At 46.7% G+C, this 15,217-nt stretch overlaps 1 protein-coding gene across 4 annotated transcripts in view; it reads right to left on the bottom strand.

Moving 5' to 3' along the window:
• Positions 1–7,128: 7,128 nt before the first annotated feature.
• The window catches only part of MFSD1 (major facilitator superfamily domain containing 1), a 42,522-nt gene continuing 34,433 nt past the window's right edge, over positions 7,129–15,217 (bottom strand). For all 4 annotated transcript variants that reach the window (XR_008734363.1, XR_008734361.1, XR_008734362.1 and 1 more), the window contains 3 exons: positions 12,216–12,404; positions 8,630–8,768; positions 7,129–7,879 (listed from right to left, as the gene is read on the bottom strand). The gene's annotated coding sequence lies outside the window, so the exon portion shown is untranslated. The remainder of the gene's footprint in view (positions 7,880–8,629; positions 8,769–12,215; positions 12,405–15,217) is intronic.

Genomic DNA, 15,217 nt, shown 5'->3' on the forward strand with positions numbered 1-15,217 from the left:
AACTTTCCCTCCACCCCCACCCCCCCACCCCCTTTTGTAACACTGTTTTTCAGCCTTCAAAACTACCCAATTCTATAATTTTGGGTACAAATGATAATTTAGTGGTTACATGTACTTTGATATGGCCTTCCGTAAGCTGATGCACCACGACGCGTGGTTTGCTCCCCTGCCACAGCGCAAGCAGCCAGGGCGTCCTGCACCAAATCCGCACACATGGCTGCAGAGATGATGGATTACCTTTCCCTAGGATAAAGAGTAGGTGGTCTTTGGACCAGCAAAAGGTCTAAATGACTTCTTCCAGCTACAGAACAGATGGATATTTTTTTCCCCTTTAATTAATTTACTTTTTCTTAAGTCTCTTTGTAATTCCCCCCACTGTTTTAAGTCAAGCATTCGTGTCAAGTTCTTTTGATCTTCCTCTTCAATTATAGTGAGCAATTACCCCCTCCACCAGGCTTCTCAGCCACCTAATCTTTCTTACCTCTTTTTTTTTTTTTCTTTCTGAATCTAACACTTCTAGCTTTTTTGGAAGCTCACTATTAAGATGGTGCCACATGTTTCCCAGGAATTCAGCAACAATATGTCACACCAAGGACTCCACAGACATTAGCCTTCCCTCTCATTTGACCTTCAATTAATTTTAGAGATGAGGTGCACCTATCATGACTTGGATCTCTCGCCTCTCAGGGGTCTTAAAGCCTCTGTCATCAAAAATGTGTTTGCTCCGATATCTGTATTTATAATTTTCCCTCCCAGCTGAAGAGTAGTCAATCTTGCCTCCCGAAGCGATTAGTGCCGCGCTGCAAAGCCTTCATTCTGAGCACCCCCCGCAGAGCCGAGGCATCTTTAGCTGACTGCTTGACACACAGCAAAACCACCCCTCCCCTTCCCCACGGCAGCTCAACAGCAGCTGACAGGGTGATGAAGCAGTAATCTAAAAGCGTGCATTTTTAATGGACATTAAAGCTTTCAGAGTCCTGGGGAGCCTCAAAAGGAAACTCATGTCCTTACTGGTGAAGGAGAAAATGCCAGGGAATGTTTGCACAGGGTTGGATCTCCTGAAACTGATGCCAAAATACGCGCACAACTCTTCCTAAAAGCATTACATCGACCAGCATGATAGCCCGTGTGACATTCGCAGCTCCATTGCACAGAGACACCCCTTCAAACACGTCTTTTTTACGGCCAACGGCAGGCAAACGGCGGCCTACAGCACACTGCCACGAGCGCTGACTGCAGCCGGGGCCAAGCGTGGCACTGCTTGGCGTGAAGAGCACGGCTGGCACGTCCCACCACGCCTGCCCCACACACCCACCAGCCTCCCTCACGCGCAGCACCATGGCCTGGCTGAAGCCCATGCCCTGGAGGAACCACTGGTGTTTCCAGTGCCTTCCCAGGAGCCCGGCACAACCTGCGGGAGCCACAGCCGTGCCTCTCTGCAGGCCAGGCAGCTGCACCCTTCCTCACCGCCGGCTGCGACGAAGTGGGAACACGGCTGTGCGGGGCAGGGCCCGCCGTGCCAGCGCGGTGCAATGGCGGCAGCTCCCGCCGTGCCAGCGCGGTGCAATGGCGGCAGGGCCCAGCTCCACACAGAGCCCACAGCTGGCTGCACGCTCCATAGCAAAGGGCACCCTCCGTCTTCTGGTGACAAAAAGCAAGTCTTTCATGAAGCATTAAAGCTGTGGTGGAAATTAAAACCACTACTTCCAAGCTTCTCCGTTCCCAGAAATTTCTTCTTTAATGGCAGGACATGTAATGGGACTTTTTAATGTAATTAATGACCTAATCTTTCTAACAAGAGATTTTGCGTACAGGTCAAGAATTACTGAGGGAAACAGAATAATATTTATTCAAAAACAGTACTGTTCATCCATCATTTCCTGTTTTCAACTACTAAATTAGTAACTATCTAAAAAAAAAATCAAAACATTCTGCCTCATTGCACACATCAAGTTCATCACTTTCACTATCCACAAAATTCTGGTTTATTTCTGCTGGAAAAAATAGTTGCAAGCATGTTAGCTTCTTCAGATTGCTATTATGCAGAAGAACAGTTACTACTGGGACTGTATTTAATACACTTGAATTGAGATGACTGGAAAAAACATTACTTACAGAAAAAAGTATGCAATATCTAAAAAGGGGATTTTTTAATTTAAATATTTAGTGTATGTGTGTACAGAAAAAAATGTATTCCACTGTTTTCTGTTCAGCCGTTTACTGCTGGGCTGATTTTTTCCCCTCCATTTTCACCGAACATGAAGACTAGCAAAGGCAAAGACACAGGATCAACCCCAAGAAAAGATCACTGCCAGGATGATCATGGCTAGCTCTCTGCCAGCGGTCACCGCTTTCCATTGGCACCTGCCTATGAGCTCTGATGGGCCAGAAGACGCGAAGGCATGATTCTGGTCTCTAACCCCACAGGGCACAACCACACCAACCACCGTGCCACAAAGCCTTTCACGCCAAGGGCATTGCTGCTCCTCTAGGCACACAATTCAGAAGGCAGCAGCTTTGACATTTCCCAAGCAAACATTTTTGATTCCAAATACCCAAGTTCTGGCATTGTGATCAGCAAAAAAATCATTTATGTTCTCCATCAGACAATAATTCTTCATTCAAAATAATAATTTGTTGAATTGTTTTAAGTACAGTTGCTGGATCCAGCAATGTAAGAACTAACAGTCACAGTCAATACCTCAGTTGATTTCAGAGAATCATAGAATCATTTAGGTTGGAAAAGACCCTTAAGATTGAGTCCAACCACAAACCTAACACTGCCAAGTCAACCACTAAGCCATGTCCCTGACTGTAAGAAGAATTTCTGCTGAACAGAACATGCGAGGGCAATAAAATGCATCTCATTCAAACACAGACTAGTTAATAATCCATTCTGTTTCTCTGTCCTATATCCCACTAGTAGTATTGTTTGCTGTATTCATCTGTTAATTCCTGGGGCTCGGCCACCCTGCTTCAGTGCCGGCCCCCCTCTCGTGGCTGCGAGCATCCTGCCCTGGGCAGAGGCAGCGCCATGGTGATGGCTTTCTGTAGCAGGGCTATATTTCTGCATGTCCCAGCAGCAGGAAAAACCGCCTTACACCAATTCTGCAATTCCTGAGCCAGTTCCCAGGGGTGCGAGGGTGAACAGGAGGCAGAGCTGGGGACCTGGTCGCTCACCAGAGGAGGAATTGCTGTAGTGACCTTCATCATTCCAGCTTTGCACTGAGAAGGGGGTTTATTTAATACTGTTTCTATATATTTCCTTCCCACCCCCCACCCCCCCCTTTTTTTTTTTAAACCTACAAACCGGGCAGTCAGCTGATCCAAGTGTTCCATACTCAAATAAAGATTTGATTTCACATTGCACAGATGTACTCCAATTGAGTCACTGCCAGATTTTAATGATAATCTCTCTTAAGAGCTATTTAGCAAGGTAGAGGCGAAGTCTCGTGCTGCAGCAGAAAGCAAACCAGATGCTCTGTTAGCCTTATTTTTCAATTACACAGTTCCAACCTTCACCTCTTACTTGATGTGCCCCTTCTGAAGCAGGCTGTGACAGCCCTGGGGTTAGCCAGAAAGCCATTTACAAACACCTGAGTGACCTCCATCATTTGCATCTTAAATAAACTAAAACCCTCCTGGTGCTGCTCCACATCCTAGCCATCGGAGGAGAGGCAGACCCCGCAGAAGCAGCTAAACAAACCAGGCGGTGGATACGCACGCACAGATGTATGTTCTGCGACACCCTACGGATGAAGTCTAGGTTTTCAGGGAAACCATGGAAGGAAAAATTAACTTTATCTAAAGCAAATCCATTTCTGCTGTAATGTCTCCTCTTGCCATCAGTCAACAGTCCCACAACTGCACCCTGAATTAGGTCCTTTCCTCGAGCTACTCACCTACTGCAGGAACAAGGCTCCCCAGGAGGAGATCAAGTTCAGATAAGGTTGTGTTTACCGTTTTTCTTGGCACACAAATATCTTCTGCTTCTTAGAACCTCATGCCGCCAAATTAATTTAATACTTACAAACCCTTGCAGTGAAATAACACAGCAAACACAGAAATTTACAGAAGATGTAAAAGGCAGCTATAATCAGAGATATCTCAGCAGTAACACCACATAATTTTTATGCCATCTTTCAATCACAGCTCCCCTTAATGCATCCTTGAAAAATAAGGATCACATCAGTCATGGCAGAGTTAATAGCCAGGTAGATTTATACTGGAACAAAGCCAGAGGCAACTTCACATATAAAACAGCAGTGTTTGGATTATTTTAAATACTATTACCCAGCTCAGTTGTGTTTTTAAACTGTATTAACCCCAGGAGACTCTGCAGTATCATGGACCCTTATAAGAAAAAAAAAAAAAATAATATATATATATGTATGTCAGCGTTACCAAAAGCACTTAAAGGCATTCATTAAAATAAAGCTAGCATTTTCCATCTTGCATGTGCTTAGTTAACAGCAGTGAGCTAATCGATAGTTCTTGCCTGCAGGCAGGAGACAGGCAGGAGCTGGGGGCTGTGCCGGGCTGACAGGCAGTGTGGCACAGGCGATACCCACCAGTTTGGGGAGAGTTTATGTTATTGAGCCTCTTCTCCAACGGTTCTGAGCAGTGGAAGGGGAGCAGGTGGTAGAAGAAGGTGCCATTAAGTAAGCCCCTGTTACAAGTGACGGTCAGATTTACTGCTGCCGAGCGTGCACACCAAGCAAAAGAACAGTTTTTCCATCATAAACGTTTCTCACTGCACAAAACCGATGTTTGCTTCCCCGCATGTCAAAACGTCTCTTTATTAGGTTGTGGCTAATTAGGCCAGGCCAGTGGCTTGCACTGAAAGACGTCAGTGCCCTCTGCAGCCAGCAAAGCCAAGCACGGGGCTGGCTTGCGTGTGGCCGCCACACCGGCCGGGGGGAGAGCAGAAACCCACACGTCCCTCAGAAAGAAAGGGCAAGTAAATCAAACTTAGCTTGCAGGTGTATTCTGGTCAGGAGGGGAGGCCTCACGGGCTCCGCTGTGATCCCCGGCTCCAGGGTTTCGGTAGCTTCTTGCAGAATTCACCTTGCATGTTTCATGTCCCTGCCCCACATACTCATAACCAAGAGGTGTGGGTTGTAATCCAGTCCTAGAAAGTTAAAACTTGTTAGCCTAACTTTTTACCCAGTTTTCAAATCAACATGCACAAACAGAAGAATGTTATCCCCAGAAAAGCAACATTCGGCTGGCCCCTCACCGGCAGGGGTGGGGAAAATGGGGCGGTGGGTGCAGGAGCAGTGGGCTGGTACCACCCCTCCCGCATCACAGGGACAAGCTGCAAAACCATCTCCCCAGCCAGCAGCAGACAGGACCCAGCAGCTCAGTAAACTGTCTCAGATATTCCGTTTGATGAGCTGCGTAGATGCGGTGCAGGTGGATCTGCAGGGGAGGAGATTTGCATACCAGCACATTCAGCTCGTTTGTTGCTCAGGAAAACTCAAAAACCAGCCCCTCACCTGAGCCTGACCCCCCGCAAGCTTGCAATCTACTTGCATGCTTTAGGGGGACATGATGGTGCCTGTTAATTCAAGGGCAAATTGTATCTGGATAGTCTTTTAACAGAGTTAAGTAGTAGAATTCAAGTCCCATAAGAAAAAAAAGAAAAAAAAAATCAGTTGCAGAGAAATACACGTAGCAGCAGCCAAGGCAAAAATTTTGCTTACGAGCTCAGTTCTTTTACTGTAACTTCCTGGACTGAGATTTTAATACTTTGACATTTGAGATGAGAAGCTTAAATGAACAAAAAAAAGACAATTAGTCACAACATCTGTTCCCTTTTCCACTACAGTCTCCCTAAAAGCACCGATATGACGAGCCTGCATCCACTTCCAGTCTTTGCACCGGGGGAACCACACACACCGCGCTGCTGCTGCCAACAGGCGTGGCAGAGAAATTAACGACTTTCACTGATGCCTTCTCATTAAAAGCAGGTTATGCTCCAGGGCTCCCCACCCCCACGGTCAGCCCATCAGCTTCACCGCACACTATTGCCAGCTTGGCAGATGTGGGGTAGGCTATGTCCACCTTCAAACCATCGTTTGCAATGGTGGGGCAAGAAGAATCACTATTTTCCACTGCTCCTGTGGTCATAGTAACACGCACATCGACTCTGCTCTCCAAGGAGGGCAGGGAACAAGCAAGTCCATTATCCCATTGACAGCTAAGCAACAGAATTATCCACAGCCTGCCGAAGGTGCAATTACAGGACACTTGCCTCATACATGCAACTCAAGTACCTACTATACCACAAATTTCCTCTATAACCCAGGACCAATTAGTTAGCTGTGGTGTCCCAACTTGCCCTTCACCCTAGGAAGCAGGGAAGCATTTAATCACCTTTAATTTATCTTACATTGCCATGGTTTCCAGCCTGGGGTTGCATGCAGACCTAGCTGATCTGCTAGAGCAACGAAAAGAAAGGGTTAACGTCAGAGCAGGCTTTTGAAATATTCTCTCCAGCTTTGGGAAGTGTTACTGGAGATGCAGATTGAGTAGGGTTCAGCGCAACCTCGGCAGGCACATAAAAAGCCCACGGCTCTTGCAGATCTGAAGATCATTTGGCATAAAAACGTATGAAAAATTTTGTTCACAGTATTCATGAGTGGCTAAATGACTAAAATACTGGGGGGGGGGGGGGGCGGAAATAAATTAAAGAAACCACCAGGAGCTGTAGGCAGCCCTATATTCTAGTGCAAGATCCAGGCCCAAACTGAGTACCTGCTCTCAGCTGGAAAGCAATCCGGCACCCAAGAGGAACCTGAACAAAATCTCTTGCTCATCTCAGACACTGACTTGCTTGCAAAAGTCTCTCAAGACCACTGGGGGATAAACTTAAGTGGCAACTCACCTGCTGAGTCAAAACGCATCAGGGGTTTTGGAAAAAAAATGTGTTGAGTCGAGAAGAATCCTTCTTCATGACTGTCCTCGATGGGAACCCATTGAAGGGGATTCATATTTCGTGACCTCTGGGGACATACCAGGTTGTCACAAATAATAAAAGCGATCAGCAGACGTGCAGAGGAACATTCCTCTGCACCTGGCTTTGCAGACCTCCAGCTCCATAGGTAAAGCCGTAAGTCTAAAACGTGCACATCAATACTGCTTTAATAAATGGTTTTCAGCTGCTCTGCACATGTCATTTCAAATCTGAAGTTCCCAAAAGCCTCAAGTACCTTCCTATTGAAATAAAGTGTGATGAGGACACTTCCACTTAACCAGCGATGTTTCCAGATGGAAGGTTAAAATTAGCATGCATTCACTGTATGTCACTGAAGCTACTAATATGAGCACAGTTGCAATGAATTTCAACCACCAGCATGGAAGGAACCCAACTATTTCATTCTCTCTAACGGTTTGTAAAATTTCTTCCAGCATTTTAGCTGCGTTGGGTATTTTCAGATTCAGTACATGGTTTCTGCGATAGCGTGACAGCTGTCATTTGTATGTTTGGGGTTCTTTTAGCTGGAGTGGGGTTTTATTGGAAGCCACAGATTCCTCTGCCCTCTCCACACACTCTGCTTCGGGGAACACAACCGTTACAAGACCAACGTGCAAAGGCGCCCCGGGTCCTTTCATGCACCGCCTCCTTCATTTCGCTTACAACAGGTTTATCTTGCTGAACAGAGTGAACTGCAAGCGTGTCGGAGCCATGAGAAACGCAGAGGCAGCAACTTATCTTCAGACTGATGAGCCTCCCAGACACCGGTGGGGTTTTGGGATGACGAATGAGATGTGGTCAGGAGCTCATTCCCACTCGGACAAAGATCAGTGTGCAGCCCATTTGTACTGTTCCCACTTCAAACAAATGATGGCTATACGCTCTTCCAAAAAAAGATCCCTACCAAATAAAACACACGTCACCTGCAATCCTAAAGTTGACAGCTACTACATTTATTATTCCCTTCTGATTTATATCCCTTTAAATCAATAGCCTGAAATTACGCCCTACCCACAGGCGCGCAGATCCTGTAAATTTCTGACTTTTAATACTTCTGTATTTCAGGACTGACAAACAGTAAGCCTTGTCAGGGAGGGTAATTAAAAAAAAAAATTATGCTCGGTGTCACTGGACGGTGCAGAAAAGTGCTTTCCTGGTGCCCCTGCCCACCTCCACGCCAGGCACGGGTCTCCACGGCAGGCCAGGCGGGATCTGGGACCCCCCTAAAGCCATGTCAGAGATGACGCTGAGCCGGACCACAGCCCCCACAGCCCCCCCCACCCCCTGCTGCTGCCCCTGCACAAGACCCCCGGCTGGGTACCACCCTGTGCCCAGACCCACCCTCCCTCCCCATCCTCCTCTTCGCATTTAGGTCTGTTGTAGAATTTAATAGTACAGTACAAAGGTAATTTTGAAAAATCAACAGTATCTGTCCGGCTATTTAATTCTGATTACAAGGGAGCCAAGGGCTGCATGTGCACTGGATTTTTATTACATATAGAAAGACTTTGTATTCGGGTAAGGTGCCTTCTCCCTGAGTTATTACTCCGCAACTTCTCTCCTCGTGAAAGTCCTGACCTCTAGAAGTCAAACCCTGGGCAGAAGAGCTTTAGTCTTTATTACTGTGCTCCTTGTAGGGGAATGAATTACCTTGTGATACCTGAAGCAAGTAGGCTGTTTTAAGGTTTCTCCTTAAATCTGCTTCATTTTCTGTACCGTTTAAATGGACCGTCGTAATTGTTCCATATATATTTTCTTCAGGAATTTCATGCCAGTTGTTGGAGAGATGCTATGTGGAATAAAGATTGAATTTACCAAGCACTTTATAACATACTGATCCCACTGCCCAGCCCGGTACAACCACCCCCCCACGGGAGCAGTGCCTCCATCCCTGCCCTCAGTGAGGTAGAACCTTCTGAGAGAGGACGCTCGGCCAGCCCGGCACCTCCCTGCCCGACAGCCAGCACACGCCGCAGGGGAAAGCATGTCTGCTGCGGGTTTGGGGTGCTTTGGCTCTGGTTTGCTCTTCGGAAACTCACTAGTAAATCTGCTGCCCAATAGCATGCTCGCGTCAGGGCTCACAGGCAGGAGAACCCCCCTGCAAACTGATAGTAACATAGGGTCAATCCTGCCCCCTCTTGGAGTCACCAAAGCCGTTCCCATCACCAGGGCTGCCCTCGGGACCTGAGAGTTTTTTATTTCTTCTCTGTGATGCTGGAAATTTTTGGCCAGGTGCTGGCTGAGCAAGGGAGAGGTAAGAAGATATTGAAGCTCAGGCCCTGCTGCTCTTGTCCTGGGGACACAGAGAGCCCCGACACCCACCTGTAACCCCCAGGCGGAATTTCCTTAGGGGGGGTCTTGCTTTTTTTGCAGCAACAAGCATCAGTGGCCAGATGCAAAGCTTGGCTATCAGCCTGCACTTTGCCAAAAGCTGTGAAAGCTCAATGCACACGGTAACTGGGGCTTTCTTTAAATGCCATTTTTAATATTTAATCACCCTGGATGGCCTCAATATTTACAGCATAAGCCATTTCATTGGGAAGTTAAATATATAGCCCAGATACTTAAGGAAACTGATTCAGAGTCACATAAACGTAATTGCACTTAACGTGACCTGGGAGTGAAACTGCATGTGGTACATTTTGTCTGCAGGATGTTTAAACCCCATTTTGAACACATTATGGTAAGGGGATCTCTTCCAGCGTGCTGCCTGGGTAGATTTCACTAATGCTGAGTTGTGCAAGCAACCCAAAAAGTACCCAAAAGGGAACCAATGACAAGTAGGTATACTTTACTACATATATATACTTCATTATTTTGTATGTATAGGTAAATAGTGGAGCATTTGTAAATTGACACCTGTTTGCTGAAGCAGCCTATTAAAAATCTATTTCCCAAAAAACAAAACACGTGAAGGCAGGCAATAAAGAGGAGTAATATGAAACAGCGTTTTGTAACAGCAAAGATGCATGAATATTCTGACGGTAAGCAGTTATGAGTTGAGTGCTTTCCTATTATTTACCTATATATCTAACTATTGCAACCCAAACTGCGTACTCCTCACACAGATATTTGCTTTGACGGGAGCTGCTTCTGCCCTGCCTTCAGCACCCAGCCCCGTCCCATGCTTATACTCCTGACCTTGGTCACACCACCAAGCAACCTGCTCCAGGAGAAGAGGTTTTGCTTCAAGTGCCAAAACAAGCTTTACTGCTCTCTATGGAACAGTTTCTCTTCATAAGGAGCAGGCAAACACACACTTCTGTCTTTGATTAATCAAGAACTGAAGCAAAACGCCCATCTGTGCCAGCGCACGGTCTGCAGATGGGTTTGATAATGATTTGGGGCCCGTGTCCTCCAGTAGCATTTTTTTTTTGTACAGGACAGGAAAAATTCAAGCCAAAAGTAGTCCAGAGTGGCCCATTTTTTTCGCCTCTCTAAATTTCTACAAGGAATATCCCAGCTGACATTCTGGCCTTCTTCCTCAAACATTTGGGTTCCGCTTTCTCCCATAAATACCTCAAAAATGGCAGGCAAGCCGCTGGAAGAGTCCAGCTTTCACCTTCCACGTCACCATAAGTGAAACCACCACTTGCAGAAGTGTGTAGGAGGGGAGCAGAGATCCCAGCGCGCAGCCACCCTCCCCGCGCGCTTCGGGCTTGCACATCATGATGGATCAAGACAAGAGCGAGAAGAGCAACGGGGGCCCTTTTCCCAGGCATAATAAATGAAAGCACAGGGGTATTTTTTTTCTTCCAAGTTGACAACCCAATAACACAGCAACACAGCCACAAATCATCATGCCAAAGAGGGATTTCTAACCCCTGCCAAAGCTCTGCTCTGTTTGTGGAAGCTGTACGTATGACACCTCTCAGCATATACCCCTGACGGAAATTATTTATTTTTTTTCTGGATCAGAAGAAAAATACCATCAACATTTTTGACCCACTATTCTGCCATAGTTCAAGGAACATATTTAGCTTATTCCTCTCCATATCAAAGCAAAATAACTCAAGTAGAACAGCTGATTTCTATTTGCCAGGGGGGTAGGGAAGGAATTAAGGTTTGCAGAGGAGCTTCCCGCTGCAGCTCAGACATGCTGGGCTGGCTGCCCACACAGCAGGACTTCCCTGGAAAAATCACTGCAGGTGGATCCCCTGCTCTTAGGAGCTGCAACAGCAACTGTAAGGGCTTCCGAAACCGTCCCCAGTATTTCTGAGGGAGGCGGCAGCGCTGCACGGGGCGGGCAAGCACGCCCTATCACCTCTCACATCTCAGAGAGGTTCAGGCTGAAAAACAACGTGCTTGGTACCCAGCCAAGGGACGCTGCTCCAGGTGATTTACCATTACAGGGTTTTATTTAACGGGGATGTGGAAACCTGTCAAATGTTTTATCACCCGTGGCAGTTAGGGCATGATACATGCTGATATCAGCCGAAGATTATAACGCAATAGTATAAAGTCTTATTGGAAAGAGAATGGAGGCTGGAAATCTTGGCTCGCGATCACTCCTACCTTTGTAATGAGTTTCTGGACCAGTAGGGGTGAAATTGCATGCCAAAACCCACGTATAATTTATCCCTTGTTTAAACACATACTGGCAACCCAATTATTATTTTCAGAATCACAAAGTTTAACTCACCAATGTACTATTGCACAAGAGCTTTCTCTCATTTCATGTAAGGCAGTGGAGCCCACTTTAACGAGCAGGGAAACCCCCAGGCAAGCCCCCCGCTGGGTGAGGGGCAACAGGCATGCAGCTGCAGCACTGGGACCAGTCGCCTGATCCCGGATCCCGCTCCTCCCCGGGACAAGGATGCTCCTGGTCACCCTGTGCCACACTGGGTGCAAGACCATAGTTTGTGCTCCTTATGCTTTTGCACCTGAAGGTAACAGAGCTCAGCAATCACTGCCATCAAAATCAGAGTCATATCCCCCTCAAAATGCACAGATCTGCTTGGGGAACTAATTTCCTTAGCCTTCTTGAAAGAAAGGGGGAAAATCAGTTTACCTGCAAAGCCACCCATCTAAACAGACAAATGCTTATTGAACAGAAGATTAATTAATGAGAATGACAAGGGAGCCGAAGAGCAGAGACCTTCTGCAGGGAGCAAACCCCCAGGGCGGCACAACCCAAGCCCAATACTCTCTACACAACACCCTGAAATAACTTTACTCTTCCATTTCTCAATTGCCTGTGCATAAAACAGGGCTTGGGTTTGAGCCATTTAATTACCAGCTGTTTGAAGCAAGGACTATCTTTCGTCTTGCTTGCAGCGGTCAGCACAAGGGATCAAGAGCAGCGTGGTGTACAGAGCGGCTGCAGAACGCGCTCCCCCTCTCCATGAGCATCACTGGGTCTTGCACACATCCACAGGAGAAACTGCAATCATCTGGAAGCCGAAAGTACAACCTCCTCCGGCCTCTGCAAGCGGTAATAGATGAGAGGTGGACAAAAGTAAGAAAAATATTAGCCAGCCCTGGTATTTCAGCGCAGGATAAAAATACAAGGCACACTATTTTCCCCGCAATGTTACTATGGTGATTTTACTAAGGACAAAATAGCACGATGTTTAGTAGAGCTGTGGTTATGAACCAAAGCTCACAAGCAAGATACTAATCTGCACATTAAACAATACCAGGGTTGGTGAATAATAATCAGAAGGCAATTACACAACAGATAGACTATCAGAACTCACCCCGCTAAGTGTGAAGGTCAAACGCATTACATTAACTAGGGATCTGCTCGCTGAAACCTGCAACTTGGTATACAAAATCATTACTTCTAGCAGTATTAATAATGAAAAGGATTGCCAGCACTACTTCATTTACTTAGACCAACATGACATGCCTGGCATAAATATTGCACTAAATCACATGCAAATTGCCTGTATGCAGTAGATCGAACCATATGAAACTACTGCGCTGTAGAAAATACAGAGATAGATACAGATATATATACATCAAGTATACTTTCCACACTTTATAAAGATGTGGTGAATTTTGCTAACTGTTTAGCTCCACATTACTGAGAGTTTATGATCCAGGCATACACATTTTGCCAGTTATTGCTATATTGCAAATCGCTCTTCCAAGTAAAAGGCATTCATTGCATGCGAAGACGTTGTGACTGCTGAGCTTTTGCAATGGTTTCCCTTTTGGGCTGTATATGAGTCTTATTTTTGTGCTAGAATCTTCTTTGCTTGCTTTCTGCCGAAGCATAAATATCACTACAATACTCTCGGACACACTCGCGGGTGTCACTAATTCGTTTCTCCCTAGGAGCAGTGCACTCGCACACAGACAGGGCTGGAGCCCAGGCTGCGCACCAGCCCAAAGCACTTCATGTGTATTTGAAAATGCAAAGAAAGAAAAAAGAAACTAAGCTCCCAAAGCTCTGGCAAAGCAAGGGTTTACTTTGCTGAGCTGGGATGATCTGCTTCTTATGCTTGAACTCGGACCTTTGGTTCATAAACTGCTCTTTTCCCACCTTACAAATTCTGGTGGCTGCTTGAAATTGAGGCATGAAAACCTCTGTGAACAACAGATCATCATGGGAGGAGCACGAAGCGGTCTGTGCTCGCTCACAAAAGGGACTGCAAAGGCAGGGAAGAGAAAGGTGCTGCTGACTTTTTCTGATGGAAACCCATCCAATTTGCATACGATCATCTGAGAAGTACCCTGAGGTGGAGAGCAGCTACTCGGTAGAAGGGGAAATCACACTGGGTGTTAATAGAGGAGCCCAGACAAAGAGAAACCGCGAGACATTCTGTGGGAATTACAGCCTACAATGCAACCCATTATTTTCTTGTCTAACAGAAGCAACTGCTCTGATACCTAAAGGAATTTATTTCCCCACACTTCTGCCCTCCCCTCATCTTTCCTCCTCATGTGTTTCTCCTGGGGCATGCAGGCTCATGCTGCCCAGGCTCAGAGCAAGGAGCTTCCTCATCCCAGGGAGGCAACACTAGCTGCAGGATAAATTCTTCCAGGGCAAAAATATATGTAATTTCATTACTTAAGCGACAGAAGCCTAGTTACTGTTTACACCGGGACTGCTATTAAAGCAATTATTCGGGATCAATGCAATACGACAGCAGGATTTAAATCCTGCCTAGCAGCAAGGCAAAGGAACAGCTTCTCCAGACAGGTCAAACTCGTACACTTTGTTCCCTTTGCAGCAAAGACCAAAGCACAATCTCTTTGAAATCCTTGGCAATGGATCTACATAAAAACACTTTTAAAATTCCCCAGTTAGACCATACTGCTGCTGCTAACTCCTTGCCGGTGCCATACCACAGGTTACACGCAGCTTTCAGGGTGATGCCCTGTAAATGCCGGGTTCACTCGCTGCAGGCTGTGCTCAGCAGCCTCCCCTGGGGAACAGCCCCGGCGCCCAGCCCGGCGCAGGGCAGCAGGCATGGCTCGGCCACAGCCGCCCGCTCCAGCGGGGGCCGAAACCAGCAGGCAGCGATCGCTCGCACCACTACGCACCAGGGTGAAAAAACCTGCCCAGGAGAGACTTCTGTCCCCGTGACATCAAGCCATGTCCCTCTGCTGTAAAAAGTGGCTGGTGGTCTCCACATCAGCATGGAGGACAACAACAGATATATACATATTTCTAATGGGAATTGTCAGATTTAAGGCATTTCCAGAAAACCCTGGACAACACCAAGCTACATTATAATTATGCTTAAAATTCACTGTATTTTGTACATGCTTCGGCTGGTTTGCCTCCTGTCCTCAAGCAGTGCAGATGCTGTGACATCCACATGAGCTGCTGCAACTCAGTCCTCGCTCCAGCACTCCCCACCTTAAGAAAAACCCCGATGCCATACATTTAACTAATGCTTTCAGCTGCAACAAAGCATCCACTAAAGACACTTGTAAAGCTATAAGCTTTCAGTCTGACAAATCCCCTTTTTGTGCACTCTCCCTGCTTCTTCCTTGTTTTTATATCGCTGGCTATCACCAATGCGATCGATCGCGCTTTGCTTTTGGGAGCACACAGTTGCTGTGGAGCTGCTGCAAGGGTGCAAGGTTCAGCGTTACCGCAGCCTCCTGTGCCACAGGGTCTTCAAAATATGCACAAAACATTGCAGCCAGAGCAACGGGAACGAACCTGCTGGGAACCAGCAGCCAGCTGGCAATTCCACTGCCACGGGCATTCTGGATATGAAAGCACATCTGGGTTCACCAAGGCAAGACTGCGGTGGTATCAGCTATCAGTTAAGTACC

The sequence above is a fragment of the Falco cherrug genome, chromosome 11 (assembly GCF_023634085.1).
Source record: "Falco cherrug isolate bFalChe1 chromosome 11, bFalChe1.pri, whole genome shotgun sequence".
NCBI classification, from domain to species: domain Eukaryota; kingdom Metazoa; phylum Chordata; class Aves; order Falconiformes; family Falconidae; genus Falco; species Falco cherrug.